The sequence below is a fragment of the Salmo salar genome, chromosome ssa18 (assembly GCF_905237065.1).
Source record: "Salmo salar chromosome ssa18, Ssal_v3.1, whole genome shotgun sequence".
In the NCBI taxonomy this organism is placed as follows: domain Eukaryota; kingdom Metazoa; phylum Chordata; class Actinopteri; order Salmoniformes; family Salmonidae; genus Salmo; species Salmo salar.
In genome coordinates, this window is record NC_059459.1 from 63,225,706 (window position 1) to 63,240,792 (window position 15,087).

The 15,087-nt window shown below is 39.0% G+C and overlaps 1 protein-coding gene across 2 annotated transcripts in view; it reads left to right on the forward strand.

The window, feature by feature from the left end:
- The first annotated feature begins 211 nt into the window (after window positions 1-211).
- Window positions 212-15,087, forward strand: part of LOC106577627 (phospholipid-transporting ATPase ABCA1) — a 230,701-nt gene continuing 215,825 nt past the window's right edge. The window contains exon 1 of one of the 2 annotated variants that reach the window (XM_014155904.2): window positions 212-445. The gene's annotated coding sequence lies outside the window, so the exon portion shown is untranslated. The remainder of the gene's footprint in view (window positions 446-15,087) is intronic. The other variant, XM_014155905.2, reaches the window with a different exon arrangement.

Consider the following 15,087-nt stretch of genomic DNA (forward strand, 5'->3'; position numbering starts at 1 on the left):
GACCTAAAGCCTACAAGTATAATGTATTACGATGCGGTTACAATACATTTTAAGACTTGAGTTATGAGAACGTATGATCTACTCAAGGCCATGACATCCCTCCCCCTTGATTTTTACCTCAGCCAATTAAGATAAGACTAGAGTCAACACGTGCTCCCAAGTTGAGCTAAAGGGAGTATGTTGTGTAAGGTATATCTGCACACTACTGTACCTCATCACCTATTACCTGAGTACTGTTGCCATGGCAGTCCCTGTAGAAGTCATTTGCATACTTTATAGTGCTAGATAAAAGGGGATAGAGACAGGGAAGTAGAGAAGGGATAGAGAGAGAGAGAGCAGCCTCAGAGGGAAGAGGGTGACTACGTTTGGAGTTTACACTGGGTCAATTTCATCTGGGGACTCCTAAATATGTGCTGAGAATAATTATAGTCTAAAGAGCTAGGAGGTAAGTTGCTCATCAATAGATTTTTGGTAACACTTTACGATACAGAAATGAACAGGTAGCTTGTTTACATAGAAAGTACATGATAACTATATAGTTACACTGTAATATACTATAACATGCTTGTCTTTGGGATTCATGAAAACAAGTAACTCTAAGCGTCATTTTGTACCAGTTACCAAATGTGTTTTTGTGTGTTTTTATGTACATTTTACATACTGTAGCAAGGTCTCATGCGATGCTGTGGGTTGTTGTTGTAGCCTAGTGGTTAGAGCATTGGGCCAGTAACCGAAAGGTTGCTGGATCGAATCCCCCAGCTGACAAGGTAAAAATCTGTCGTTCTGCCACTGAGCAAGGCAGTTAACCCACTGTTCCACGGGCGCCAAAGACATGGATGTCAATTATGGCAGCCCCCCGCACCTCTTTGATTCAGAGGTGTTGGGTTAAAAGCGAAAGACACATTTCAGTTGAACACATTCAGTCGTACAACTGACTAGGTATCCCCCTTTCCCTTTGTTATAGTTGCTAGCTAGTTTCCTCATGGGGCTATGGCTGGGTCAGTATTTTGGCTGAGTCACTGTATTGTCATGTTTTCCATGGCTACATAATGCAATGATCATCATTAGTGGCTTTAATACCAGCAGCTTCGTGTGACTTTAAATGAGGCATCGGTCATTTCTTACAATTTTCTTCAGTAATTTCCTTGTCATGAGATTTATTGTTTACACTTTTTGAACAGCATGCACAAATGATGGAGTGTGACTTTAACAGGTGGGGAGGTAGATGGGTAAATAAAAAAACATAGCGATCAGATTGGACTTCAGCCTTTTATGTAGTAGTGTCATAACGCTGAACAAAATGATTTACCAAAACCCTGTTGTATTGCTGGTGTGGAGATAAAGGCAATAGGATTCCTTGATAAGGATGTAATAAAATGACAGTCTCATGTCATGTGTTTACCCGTGCACGTGACGAGACAGGAAGAGTTTGAGTGAGTATTCTGTTGGGGTAAAGGTCAGGCCAATATATAAGCACCTACTTTTGGCGATACCACATGCTTTGCTATGATCTATTTGCTTTGGACAAGCTGGTTGTCTACTTAATACTTCATGCTTACCTTCAGCAAAAGTGGTAATAAGTGAAGAACACAAACATTTAGAAGCAAAAGTCAGCTTGATTGGCATGTATTAGCTTAATGTCTTCTCTAATTTCGGGAAAAATGCAATAAGTTGGTTCTAATGTGGCTAATTAGCAGCAAACGACTGCGTAATATGCACCAGATTAATATGACTCTACTGTAGTTGATTGATGCTAATAACATGGCGCTTTGAACATCTAAATAGCCTTAGTTCAAGAAGAGTTTCTGTCTTTGCAGTGACCCATTTTCAACATTTCACAAACAGTTTTGTTGTCAAGTTTTCAAAACTTAAAAGGGGCAATCTGGGTGGGAGGGTGTGTAAGTAAAGAAATTAAAAATTAAAAAAGGGGGAAAAGTGTAATGTTATTTTTTATGATTTCATTGCCCTTGCGACCCAATAAAAAACAATTGTTCACAAAAAAAGGGGCAATCTGGAACAACAAAGCAGTCATGTAAACACACTCCAAATCATACACATCTGGATGGATATGGATGCAAGAACTGACCATCCATGACATTCAAATGTTAATTTTATCCATCTTTTCAAGCTATACAGAGTTTGTTTACAATATCATTATTTTTTTACAAAGAATTAACTTCTGTAGGGTAGGGGGCAGTATTTTGACGTCCGGATGAAAGGCGTGCCCAAATTAAATTGCCTGCTACTCAGGCTCAGAAGGTAGGATATGCATATTATTAGTAGATTTGGATTGAAAACACTCTGAAGTTTCTAAAACTGAATGATGTCTGTGAGTATAACAGAACTCATATGGCAGGCAAAAAACGGAGAAAAATCCAACCAGGAAGTGTGGAAATCTGAGGCTTGTAGTTTTTCAAGTGATTCCCTATCCAGTACACAGTGACTTAGGGTTCATTTTGCACTTCCTAAGGCTTCCACTAGATGTCAACAGTCTTTAGAACGTTGTTTCATGCCTCTACTGTGAATATAGAGCGAACAAGAGGGCCTGGAAGTTGATGAATGAGGAAATGACATGAGCTCAAGAGGAGCGCCCTCACGTGAGTGTGAGCTGTGTTCCTTTTCTTTTCTGAAGACATTGGAATTGTCTGGTTGGAATATTACTGAAGATTTATGTTAAAAACATCCTAAAGATCGATGCTATACATCGTTTGACATATTTCTACGAACGTAAATATAACTTTTTTTGACTTTTCGTCATGACATTTTCGCGCGCTTCCTGCATTTGGAGAAGTGGACTGAACGTGCAAACAAAAATTAGGTATTTGGACATAAATTATGGACTTTATCGAACAAAACAAACATTTATTGTGGACCTGGGATTCCTGGGAGTGCATTCTGATGAAGATCATCAAAGGTAAGTGAATATTTATAATATTATTTCTGAGTTTTATTGACTCCACAAAATGGCAGGTTTGGTTTCGTGTCTGAACGCTGTACTCAGATTATTGCAAAGTGTGCTTTCGCTGTAAAGTTTTTTTGAAATCTGACACAGCGGTTGCATTAAGGAGAAGTGTATCTATAATTCTTTGAATTACAGTTTAATATTTTATCAAAGTTTATTAGTATTTCTGTAAATTGATGTGCTCATTCACTGGAAGTTTTGGGAGGCAAAACATTTCTGAACATTACACGCCAATGTAAAATGGGGTTTTTGGATATAAATATGAACTTTATCGAGCAAAACATACATGTATTGTGTAACATGAAGTCCTATGAGTGCCATCTGATGAAGATCATCAAAGGTTAGTGATTTATTTTAGCTGTATTTCTGGTTTTTGTGACGCCTCTCCTTGCTTGGAAAATGGCTGTGTGGTTTTTCTTGTCAAGGTGATGCCCTAACATAATCGAATGCTATGCTTTCGCCGTAAAGCCTTTTTGAAATCGGACAATGTGGTTGGATTAACGAGAAGTTTATCTTTAAAATGGTGTAAAATAGTTGATTGTTTGAGAAATTTGAATTATGAGATTTTTGTTGTTTTGAATTTGGCGCCCTGCTATTTCACTGGCTGTTGAATAGTGTGTACCGCAGGTGGGACAGTCACGTCCCACATACCCCAGAGAAAATAAGCTTATATTTAGGTTGCGATGGGGTACAAGTTATATTGTTCAAGAATCAATGGCTTATATATCATTCAATTTAAAGTCCAGACATGGATGTGCCATTTCCAGATTGCATCTTTAACACACACATAACACGGAACCCAAACGTGCGCCATCGTGCGCTAATGTGCATAAATGTATTTTGTCCCCATACACCAAACGCGATCACGACACGCAGGTTAAAATATCAAAACAAACTCTGAACCAATGACATTAATTTGGGGACAGGTCTAAAAGCATCAAACATGTATGGCAATTTAGCTAGTTAGCTTGCACTTGCTAGCTAATTTGTCCTATTTAGCTAGCTTGCTGTTGCTAGCTAATTTGTCCTGGGATATAAACATTGAGTTGTTATTTTACCTGAAATGCACAAGGTCCTCTACTCCGACAATTAATCCACACATAAAACGGTCAACCGAATCGTTTCTAGTCATCTCTCCTCCTTCCAGGCTTATTCATCTTTGAACTTATATGGTGATTGGCATCTACACTTTCATAGTATTACCACGACAACCAGCAAAACATTTAATCTTTCAATCACCCTCGTGGGTATAATCAATGAGGAGATGGCACGTGGGTACCTGCTTCTATAAACCAATGAGGAGATGGGAGAGGCAGGACTTGCAGCGCGATCTGCTTCAGAAATAGGAATGCCTTCTATTTTAGCCCTTGGCAACGCAGCCGCTCGTTGGCGCGCGCGCAGTGTGGGTGCAATAATTGAATAAAATAGATTTCTAAATGTATTTTGCAACGCTCGCGCACGCGTCGTGTCCGGTCTGGTCAGCATGTAACACAATGGCTTTATTAATGCAGTTGGTTAAATTTTTCTGAATTCAATAACATGTTGAGTTAAAGCCATTGTACAGAATCAGTGGAGGAAGTATGAAACTGGTTGCAATGACGTCGTCATGACACTATTTACGACTTCAATATTACTTAATCAAGGTCATACTGGTTGTATAAAACAGTTGTATTGCTGAAGTATACACAAAGTTGATTGAACTAAAGGGATAGTTCACCCAAATTACAAAATGGCATATTGATTTCCCTACCCTGAAATCAGTCTGTGTACAAGGTTAGACATCAATCCATATTTCGTTTTGTTTACCTGGCCACTGTCTCCAAATGGAAGGAAACCAATGTAATTTTGCAATTTGTGTGAACTATCCTTTTAATATTAGTGAGTGTCGAGATTCATTTTGTCCTCATTAGCTGAATACATGAAAATGCAACACTACATGCTTCAGAATACTTACTGTAAAACACTACAATTTACAGGGTCATGCCTCTTCAGCTGCGAGCAAATAACATTCCATTGAGCCACATTGCATGTAATTGTTTCTACATAGAGAAATCAAACAGGCTGTACAGCATAACTGCTCCGATGCAGAGGCAAACCTTTCAAGACGACCATTTGAGGCCCCATCTTGAGCGTGCGTTTTATAAATAGGAAATTACCTTATGCATTTTTTATAACATAGGTTTCTGGTTATGTCAGGGCTTTTTTTTTACCCAATGATGTCTGTGTAGAGCGTAATGAAATATTCAAGTAAAGCAGAGACAAATACATTACCTAGTGCACACTGAGTTTCTGAAGGCTGTGGATGTCAGGAGCCTGAGCTAAATGTATTTATATAAAATAAACACGTTGTACTTTGTGAGGGCCACACAATATGCAGCCTTTTTTATACAATAGCTACAGCCTTTAATAATGCGAATGTAGATATTGAACAGCATTTAAGTTTCTGTTAATAAGAATCTTCTCAGTCAACTCACCAGTGGTGGAAAAAGAACCCAATTGTCATACTTGAGTAAATGAAAAGATACCTTAATAGAAAATGACTCAAATAAAAGTGAAAGTCACTCAGTAAAATATTACTTGAGTAAAAGTCAAAGTATTTGGTTTTAAATATACTTAAGTATCAAAAGTTAAAGTATAAATCATTTCAAATTCCTTATATTAAGTAAACCAGATGGCACCATTTTCTTGATTTTTTTGTATTTGTTTACGGATAGCCAGGAGCCTACTCCAACACTCAGGCATCATTTACAAACAAAGAATGTGTGTTTAGTGAGTATGCCAGATCAGAGGCAATAATTCATGTTGCAAAATTTTGTAAGTGTTTCAACCTGGTCCTGAATAACCCTTGCCAGCTGTTCAGGAATAGCTTGGCCGAAAGAGGGGCGACAATACCTTGAAGGGACCATTCCATGGCCATGTTTTAAAGCACAGATGTTCAGGGGGATTAGTTTGGGGTGTTTAAGAGTTATTCTGGAGGGAAGTAGCATCAAGGAGTGCGCAGAAGGCCCTTGGCCCTCCTTCAATGCACTGTTGGTGGTATAATCTACTCTGGCTTTGTAAAGGTTTAGTTACCAAACTGTCTGTGACAATGCAGGTTTAAGTCCACTTTTAGGTTTATAGATTTTTTGGTTTTTTACTATGCAGTGCCTAGGCTTTTTTGGTTAGTGGTCTGGTGATTCTGGAATGTGATGTGTTATTGTGCAGAGTTCACCTCCTGCAATGGCACATAAAATATATGTTAAATGTGATGGTTGTCTACAGTAACCAAGGCAACACTTGTTTTTGTTACTATACACTATAGGTCAAAAGATTTAGAACACTTACTCATTAAAGGATTTTTCTTTATTTTTACTATTTTCTACATTGTGGAAAAATAGTGAAGACATCAAAACTATGAAATAACACATATGGAATCATGTAGTAACCAAAAAAGTGTAAAAACAAATAAAAATATATTTTATATTTGAGATTCTTCAAATAGCTACCCTTTGCCTTGATGACGGCTTTCCACACTCTTGGCGTTCTCTCAACCAGCTTCACCAGGAATGATTTTCCAACAGTCCTGAAGGAGTTCCCACATATGCTTAGTACTTGTTGGCTGCTTTTCCTTCACTCTGCGGTGCGACTCATCCCAAACCATCTCAATTTGGTTGAGGTCGTGGAGGCCAGGTCATCTGATGCAGCACTCCATCACTCTCCTTCTTGGTCAAATAGCCCTTACACAGTCTGGTGGTGTGTTGGGTAATTGTCCTGTTGAAAAACAAATGATAGTCCCACTAAGTACAAACCAGATGGGATGATGTATCACAGCAGAATGCTGTGGTAGCCATGCTGGTTAAGTACGTCTCACAAAGACATGGCGTTTGGAACCAAAAATCTTTAATTTGTACTCCAGACCAAAGGACATATTTCCTCCAGTCTAATGTCCATTGCTCGTGTTTCTTGGCCCAAGCAAGGCTCTTCTTATTGGTGTCCTTTAGTAGTGGTTTCTTTGCAGCAATTCGACCATGAAGGCCTGATTCACGCAGTCTCACATTTACATTTTACATTTTAGTCATTTAGCAGACGCTCTTATCCAGAGTGAACAGTTGATGTTGAGATGTGTCTGTTACTTGAACTCTGTGAAGCATTTATTTGGGCTGCAATTTCTGAGGCTGGTAACTCTCATGAACTTATCCTCTGCAGCAGAGGTAACTCTGGGTCTTCCATTCCTGTGAGCCAGTTTCATCATAGTGCTTGATGGTTTTTTGCGACTGCACTTGAAGAAACTTCAAAAGTTCTTGACATTTTCCGTATTGACTGACCTTCATATTTTAAAATAATGATGGACTGTCATTTCTCTTTCCTTATTTGAGCTGTTCTTGTCATAATATGGACTTGGTATTTTACCAAATAGGGCTATCTTCTGTATACCCCCTACCTTGTCACAACACAACTGATTGGCTCAAACGCATTTAGAAGGAAAGAAATTCCACAAATTAAGGCACACCTGTTAATTGAAATGCATTCAAGGTCACTACCTCATGAAGCTGGTTGTGAAAATGCCAAGTGTGCAAAGCTGTCATCAAGACAAAGGGTGGCTACTTTGAAAAATATCAAATTTATTTTGATCTGTTTAACACTTTTATGGTTACTACATGATTCCATATGTGTTATTTCATACTTCGGATGTCTTCACTATTATTCTACAATGTAGAAAATTGAAATAATAAAGAAAAACCCTTGAATGAGGTGTTCTAAAACTTTTGACCGGTAGTGCATGTGTTTTTGTTTGTAGTTATTGTCATATGACTTTTTTCATTATGCAAACATACTGGGATAAACAAATGCTGCAGGCATAGGCAGGCCTAGATGTTCAAGTTACTTTCTCTGGACTCATTTGTTTTACATTTGGTTAGATGATTAGTCAGAAGCACCTGCCAAATACTGCCATGCTGATGTTCTTTGTTTTCTTGTTTTAATCTGATATACACTGAGTGTACAAAACATTAAGGACACCTCTTTCCATGAAATAGACCGACCAGGTGAATCTAGGTGAAAGCTACAGTATAATCCCTTATTGATGTCACTTGTTAAATCTACTTCAATCAGTGTAGAAGAATGGGGGAGACAGGTTAAAGAAGGGCTCGTGGTAATGGTATCAAATAATGGAGTGGAATGGTATCAAATACATGGTTTCCATGTGTTTGATGTCATTCCATTTGCTCTGTTCTGGCCATTTTTATGAGCCGTCCTGCCCTCAGCAGCCTCCACTGATCTATACCCATGTAAATCTACAGGGTTATTACCTTGAGTGTAGACAATGTGTACATGTAAGCCTACATCTTCCTGACGGATCGTTTTGAGTAGGATGTCCTGCTTCTATCACAATAATGATCACTTATAAAGCAGTACTTCTGCCACTGACGAGATATGTAGGTTTATAAAGCTGGCCTGAAAATACCTTTTACCAAGGTTAATTCATCTTTGAATGTGAGCTATAGTTTCCCTTATTAATATAACTTAATGAATGAAGACCTCATCAATGTCAACTCAAATAGCACAATATTTAGAGAGGAATGTGTTGGATACTGATGTGTCTACCAGGGAGTGATTTCTCGGGAAAAGCTGGTAATGATACAGTATACTTGCGTGACCCAGCAATTCACCTCTCCCCTTAGGCACTAATTAAAATGAACTTTGCCATAAGCCATCCCCTTGAACCTGCCTCAGAGACTTTTATGATTCCCACATATAAATAGAGCTTGTAATAGAGGGGGATAAAGAAAAACAGGGATAGATGGAGGGGCAAGAAGAAGAGGAGAGGGAGTAGAAAGAAAGAAAGATGGAGAAGGGGGGGCATTTGCTCTTTGGAAAGGGTGGAACATTCTCTGCCCTCCGATCGGATGACAAAATATCTGTTTACACGTTCCATCATTGCGGGAGTTGAAATAATGCACTCTGATTTAGTAAGTCCCCAAATGCCAGGCATGCATCAGCACTTTTATCTCATACTACATGCCTGTTATTTTCTTTTTCTCTTTCCTCTGCCTCGCTCTGCGCTCTGTTCTTGGCTCTTTGGAACTAATGACACCATTGAGATGTCTTGTGGCACAGCAACATATTTCAATTATTCAGAAGTGTTCCCTCTGTCACTAGGAGAAAATGTTTTTATGGAAAACCCGTGAGATTGTAGTGTGCGGCTGACTTTTTGTTTAGTCTGTATTGACATTTTTCTTGGGGTACAAAAAAAATACATGTTATGGTAATATTTCAAAAGATTTATTAACCTCAGTGATCCACTTCCAGGTAGCTGTTGATGCCTATTCCTATGTTGCAACCATCTCTCCTACGTCTGTATATAGTATGGTATAAGATGTATGTATGCGTTTCCTCATTTCTGCATAAATGGTATGAGTAGAAAAAAGTAGGACATAGTTAATAGTACCTTTCCAGATCAAATCCATAGACCTAACAAGACTCCTAACAAGTTAGAGTTTACAGGTTTGGTTTAGTCTGTCTTTTGTCTGTTACTTAGAGGTAACAGTCGTTTAACGCTAATGGATTTGGAAAACTGGATGTACACTAACCTCAACTTCCCCATGACAGTAAATAAAACATTATGAAGTAGGCCTAGCTGTAAATAATGTAAAGACACAGGGTGAAAATGGAAGGAAGAGGAAATGGATAGTTAAAAGCAAAATAATGGTCCTGGGCTTTCCCTCAGGCTAAAACGCAAATCCTCTATCCTAACCTTCTACTCCTAAAGTCCTACAAGTCTTTATGCAGGACATAAAGTTACAGTATCTCAAAGTAGCTTAAAACGGCATACTATACACATACTGTAGCTATCCTAGCTTAACGTCAATCTATATGGCCTATGATTTATAAATACAGTGTCTGATGTCTGGTGAAGTGTTAGCTCTGGTCCAGGGCGTTAGTGCGTGTTCCTTCACGTTCACCAATGCCCTGGACCAGATCTTGTGTACTGTAGTGGTAGTACTACCAAAATTAAGTGAGAGTTGATTAGGTACATTATTGAGATGGTAAGTCATCAGGTTAAATGTATTATTTGGTTTAGAAAAGCAGTGGTGATGTCTAATGTAACCATAATAGAATGCAGGAAAAGGTGACAGCATGTCAATGATGGACCCAAAATCTACAAGTTAAGGGCCTTTCCGTTGTGCAATTATTGAGTTTTTAATAAAGGTCACGATGAGTGTAAAATGCCATTATATATCAATCTATGTTTATTATCTGTTTAATCAGTGTGCCAAGGCCACTAAAATGTTTCATAAATCCTTTTAGTAACGCCTGAAATCGGGAAAAAGAAAACGAACAGAAAAAAATGTATCTATGTTGATTTGTTGGCCATCAATTATCATACAACTGGTTTGTGTGACATGGTGAGGTTGGACCCAGGTGCAGAGAACAGACCAGACGAGGAATGGTTAAGGATAAACATAATACTTTACTGAGAAACGGTAGCCACAGGATCACAGTAAACTTAAAAACAACAAACACTACGTCTCAAACTCAACCATGAAACGAACGCACATGGTAAACAAACTCAAGCTTCTGCAGAGGACAACAGAAAACACACCTCTTCAGGGAAATCATAATGAGTAAATAGGACACACCTGAGTGTCTGTAATGTCTCTAGGACGGCCTCTGCCGCCCTCTGGTGACAGGTAGAACCATGACAGTTTGTGCCTAGAATTCCCATATCGTAACGGTACATTTTAGATATGGGCAACCATCTGGGATTGCTACGTTCTTTTTTGGCATTTTAAATCAATGATATTATAGCCTATAGCAGTTGGTTAATGAGGAATATATTCCTCATGAGCTTAGTTCAACTGTCTTACCCCGTCAGAACTGAAAATATAAGCAAGTTGTATTCCACTCTTTATACCAGTGCAATTCTAAACAAACACTCTATAGCTTCAAAACATGGTTAAAACTATAATTTTGACATAATGCACAGTATGGTCTGTTCTTGCATCCATAGCTCTGTCTATTAATTTGAGAGTGGTGTATCAAACCCAATCCCTCAGCTCTTTACTAATCCCAGATTGCCCCTTTCAACAATGAATAAAACATACTTGGCAAACAATGAATATACTGTAAATACTACATATGAAATAAATAGCTGCCTCTTATCTTTAGACAGAATTATTTGGAATGTAATGCACATTTTATTCTTCATAATGACTTCCCTGTGGATGCATGTACAAAGAATGTACCCTACAAGCAATGAATTTGTATCATTTAATAAGTAGCTGGAGTGTTGCGATTGATTCTATGTTAGATCAGCTTTAATATTGCAGGTAGCTTGTAAGGTTCTATCAATCCACTAACCCGACTTCCCCTCCCCTAATTGGAGAAAACTAATTGACAACAATACTTAGGCTTCTACTTTCAGTTTATACATACTATATACATTTTATGGACACCGTATATTTTATGTTAGCTATCTTTTTTGGTTTGCTTTTAGTCCCACCCTTCAGCTACCCTCAACCCCTCCCATCTATCACTGAAAACCATCCAGTTTTGATTTCTATTTGCCATATATGTTTTACCTGGGTCCTAAACCTTTCTATTCTCATAGTATCTACAGATTGTAAATTAAAGATTGACAATTTTACTAGGAGTAAAGTATTATATTATTGGTCATTTGACTATGGCTTTTAAAGTCCCCCAGCAGTGCTATTTGCAAAGTTAGCTCCAGGTAAATGTTGCAAAGCCATTCCTGAACCTGCGACCAAAAATAAGCTACATATGGGGTGTACCAAAACAAGTGATTTAATGATCATAAACCATGTGCCATGGTATCAGCACATCGAAAGTCTCTTCCCAACTATTTTGCAACCTGTATGGTGCATCTGTCAATTTTTGGGTCCTTATTAAATTAAATTTGAATTATTTTTAATTTATCACAATTTTCTTTAATTAACAAATTTTGGTCTTAATGTAGGGCCGACGTTCTTCCACTTGCCTCCATTTTTTCCAGTAATGCTGCAATGAGTTGGTTGTAATTTTTGATTGAGCAGACATTTCCATAGATATTTGTTCTGTCTTTTCTGGTGGATTAAACTGAAACTGCGACCAGCTTTCTATGGCTTGTTTTAAAAATAGTTATTTCATTTTCAAATAACCAAAAGTGAGAGGTTGTCATCTCAATAAAGGGAAAAAGGCTATTTTTGAACAATGGGTGAGCCATTCTTACTAATCTGCTGGAAAACCAGTTTGGATTTAAGTACAACCTTTGTATGACTGATGCCTTTAGTGAGAGGTTCAATACTTCAATATTTAATCGTTTCAGTCCTCCATATTCATTATATAAATAGGCCCATTTAATTTTGGCTAGCTTGCCCTTCCAAATAAAGTGGAATATTTTTGCTCATATCATTTAAAAAACAAGTCGTTCAGTGTAGGCAGGGCCATAAGTAAATGGATAAACTTGGATTTGACAAAAGAATTAATCAGGGTGATTTTTCCACACAAATAGACAGGTATTTACCTTTCAATGGTGGCAAGATCTTATCTATTTTTGTTAACTTTCTATTAGAATGTATCATAGTGAGATCATCTCTTTCTTTCGGGATTTGAATACAGATTATGTCCACTTCACCGTCAGACCACTTTATTGGTAAACTACATGGTAATGTAAAAGTAGTATTTTTTAGCAATCCAGTACATAACATGATACACTTATCATAGTTCGTTGTAATCCTGACAGGTTAGACTAATTATCTAGATCCTCTATGAGGTGTTGCTGGGATCAAAATTGTGGATTAGTCAGTGTACAATGATACCTATGTTTTTAAGCCCTGTGATTTCTAGCCCTTGATATTATTGTTGGATCTAATTTTAATAGCTACCATTTAGATAACCATAATAAATAGATATGCCAATAGTAGACAGCCTTGTTTCACTCCTCTTGACAGTTTAATACTTTCTGAGAAGTAGCCATTATTTATTCTATTACCCCGCAGGCTCCTATACATAACTCTGCCCCGTTGTAGGCCTATGAGAGATTCTCCTAAATTAAAATAGTCCAGGTGTTTACATACAAATTCTAGTTGTATTTTATCAAAGGCCTTTTCAAAATGAGCTTATTAATACCTGGCCTGATTTCCTAGATTTTTCATAATGTTTTATTGTTTCCAGTACTTGTGTTATATGATCTCCAATGTATCGTCCATGTAGAACGCCTGTCTGATTAGGATGAATAATATCAGACAATACCTTTTTAATTCACTGTTCTATGCATTTTTGCTATAAATATTGCATCACAACACCGAATTGTAAGGGGCCTCTAGTTTTTAAGCTGGACTGGATATTTATACACTGCTCCAAAAAATAAAGGGAACACTAAAATAACACATCCTAGATCTGAATGAAAGAAATAATCTTATTAAATACTTTTTTCTTGACATAGTTCAATGTGCTGACAACAAAATCACACAAAAATAACCAATGGAAATCCAATTTATCAACCCATGGAGGTCTGGATTTGGAGTCACAATCAAAATTAAAGTGGAAAACCACACTACAGGCTCATCCAACTTTGATGTAATGTCCTTAAAACAAGTCAAAATGAGGCTCTGTAGTGTGTGTGGCCTCCACGTGCCTGTATGGCCTCCCTACAACGCCTGGGCATGCTCCTGATGAGGTGGCGGATGGTCTCCTGAGGGATCTCCCCCCAGACCTGGACTAAAGCATCCGCCAACTCCTGGACAGTCTGTGGTGCAACGTGGCGTTGGTGGATGGAGCGAGACATGATGTCCCAGATGTGCTCAATTGGATTCAGGTCTGGGGAACGGGCGGGCCAGTCCATAGCATCAATGCCTTCCTCTTGCAGGAACTGCTGACACACTCCAGACACATGAGGTCTAGCATTGTCTTGCATTAGGAGGAACCCAGGGCCAACCGCACCAGCATATGGTCTCACAAGGGATCTGAGGATCTCATCTCGGTACCTAATGGCAGTCAGGCTACCTCTGGCGAGCACATGGAGGGCTGTGCGGCCCCCCAAAGAAATGCCACCCCACACCATGACTGACCCACCGCCAAACCGGTCATGCTGGAGGATGTTGCAGGCAGCAGAACGTTCTCCACGGCGTCTCCAGACTCTGTCACATCTGTCACGTGCTCAGTGTGAACCTGCTTTCATCTGTGAAGAGCACAGTGCGCCAGTGGCGAATTTGCCAATCTTGGTGTTCTCTGGCAAATGCCAAACGTCCTGCACGGTGTTGGGCTGTAAGCACAACCCCCACCTGTGGACGTCGGGCCCTCATACCACCCTCATGGAGTCTGTTTCTGACCGTTTGAGCAGACACATGCACATTTGTGGCCTGCTGGAGGTCATTTTGCAGGGCTCTGGCAGTGCTCCTCCTGCTCCTCCTGTTGCCCTCCTACGGCCTCCTCCACGTCTCCTGATGTACTGGCCTGTCTCCTGGTATCACCTCCATGCTCTGGACACTACACTGACAGACACAGCAAACCTTCTTGCCACAGCTCGCATTGATGTGCCATCCTGGATGAGCTGCACTACCTGAGCCACTTGTGTGGGTTGTAGACTCCGTCTCATGCTACCACTAGAGTGAAAGCACCGCCAGCATTCAAAAGTGACCAAAACATCAGCCAGGAAGCATAGGAACTGAGAAGTGGTCTGTGGTCTCCACCTGCAGAACCACTCCTTTATTGGGGGTGTCTTGCTTATTGCCTATAATTTCCACCTGTTGTCTATTCCATTTGCACAACAGCATGTGCAATTTATTGTCAATCAGTGTTGCTTCCTAAGTGGACAGTTTGATTTCACAGAAGTGTGATTGACTTGGAGTTACATTCTGTTGTTTAAGTGTTCCCTTTATTTTTTTGAGCAGTATATTTACCACCTGGGTCCCGTTTCAGTAATAGTAAAATCAGTCTACCATTTTTATTGGTGTGGTTAAAACACACTAATAACGGATCTCTGAGTACATCGAAAAAATGTTTGATATACCTCAACTGGTATTCCATCCAGCCCTGGAGTTTCCCCAGACTTAAAGGCTTTAATTGCATCAATTAGTTCCTCCTCTGTAATTTGGCCTTCACATTAGTCTTTCTGTACAGCTGTTAATTTTACACAGTTTTTAACA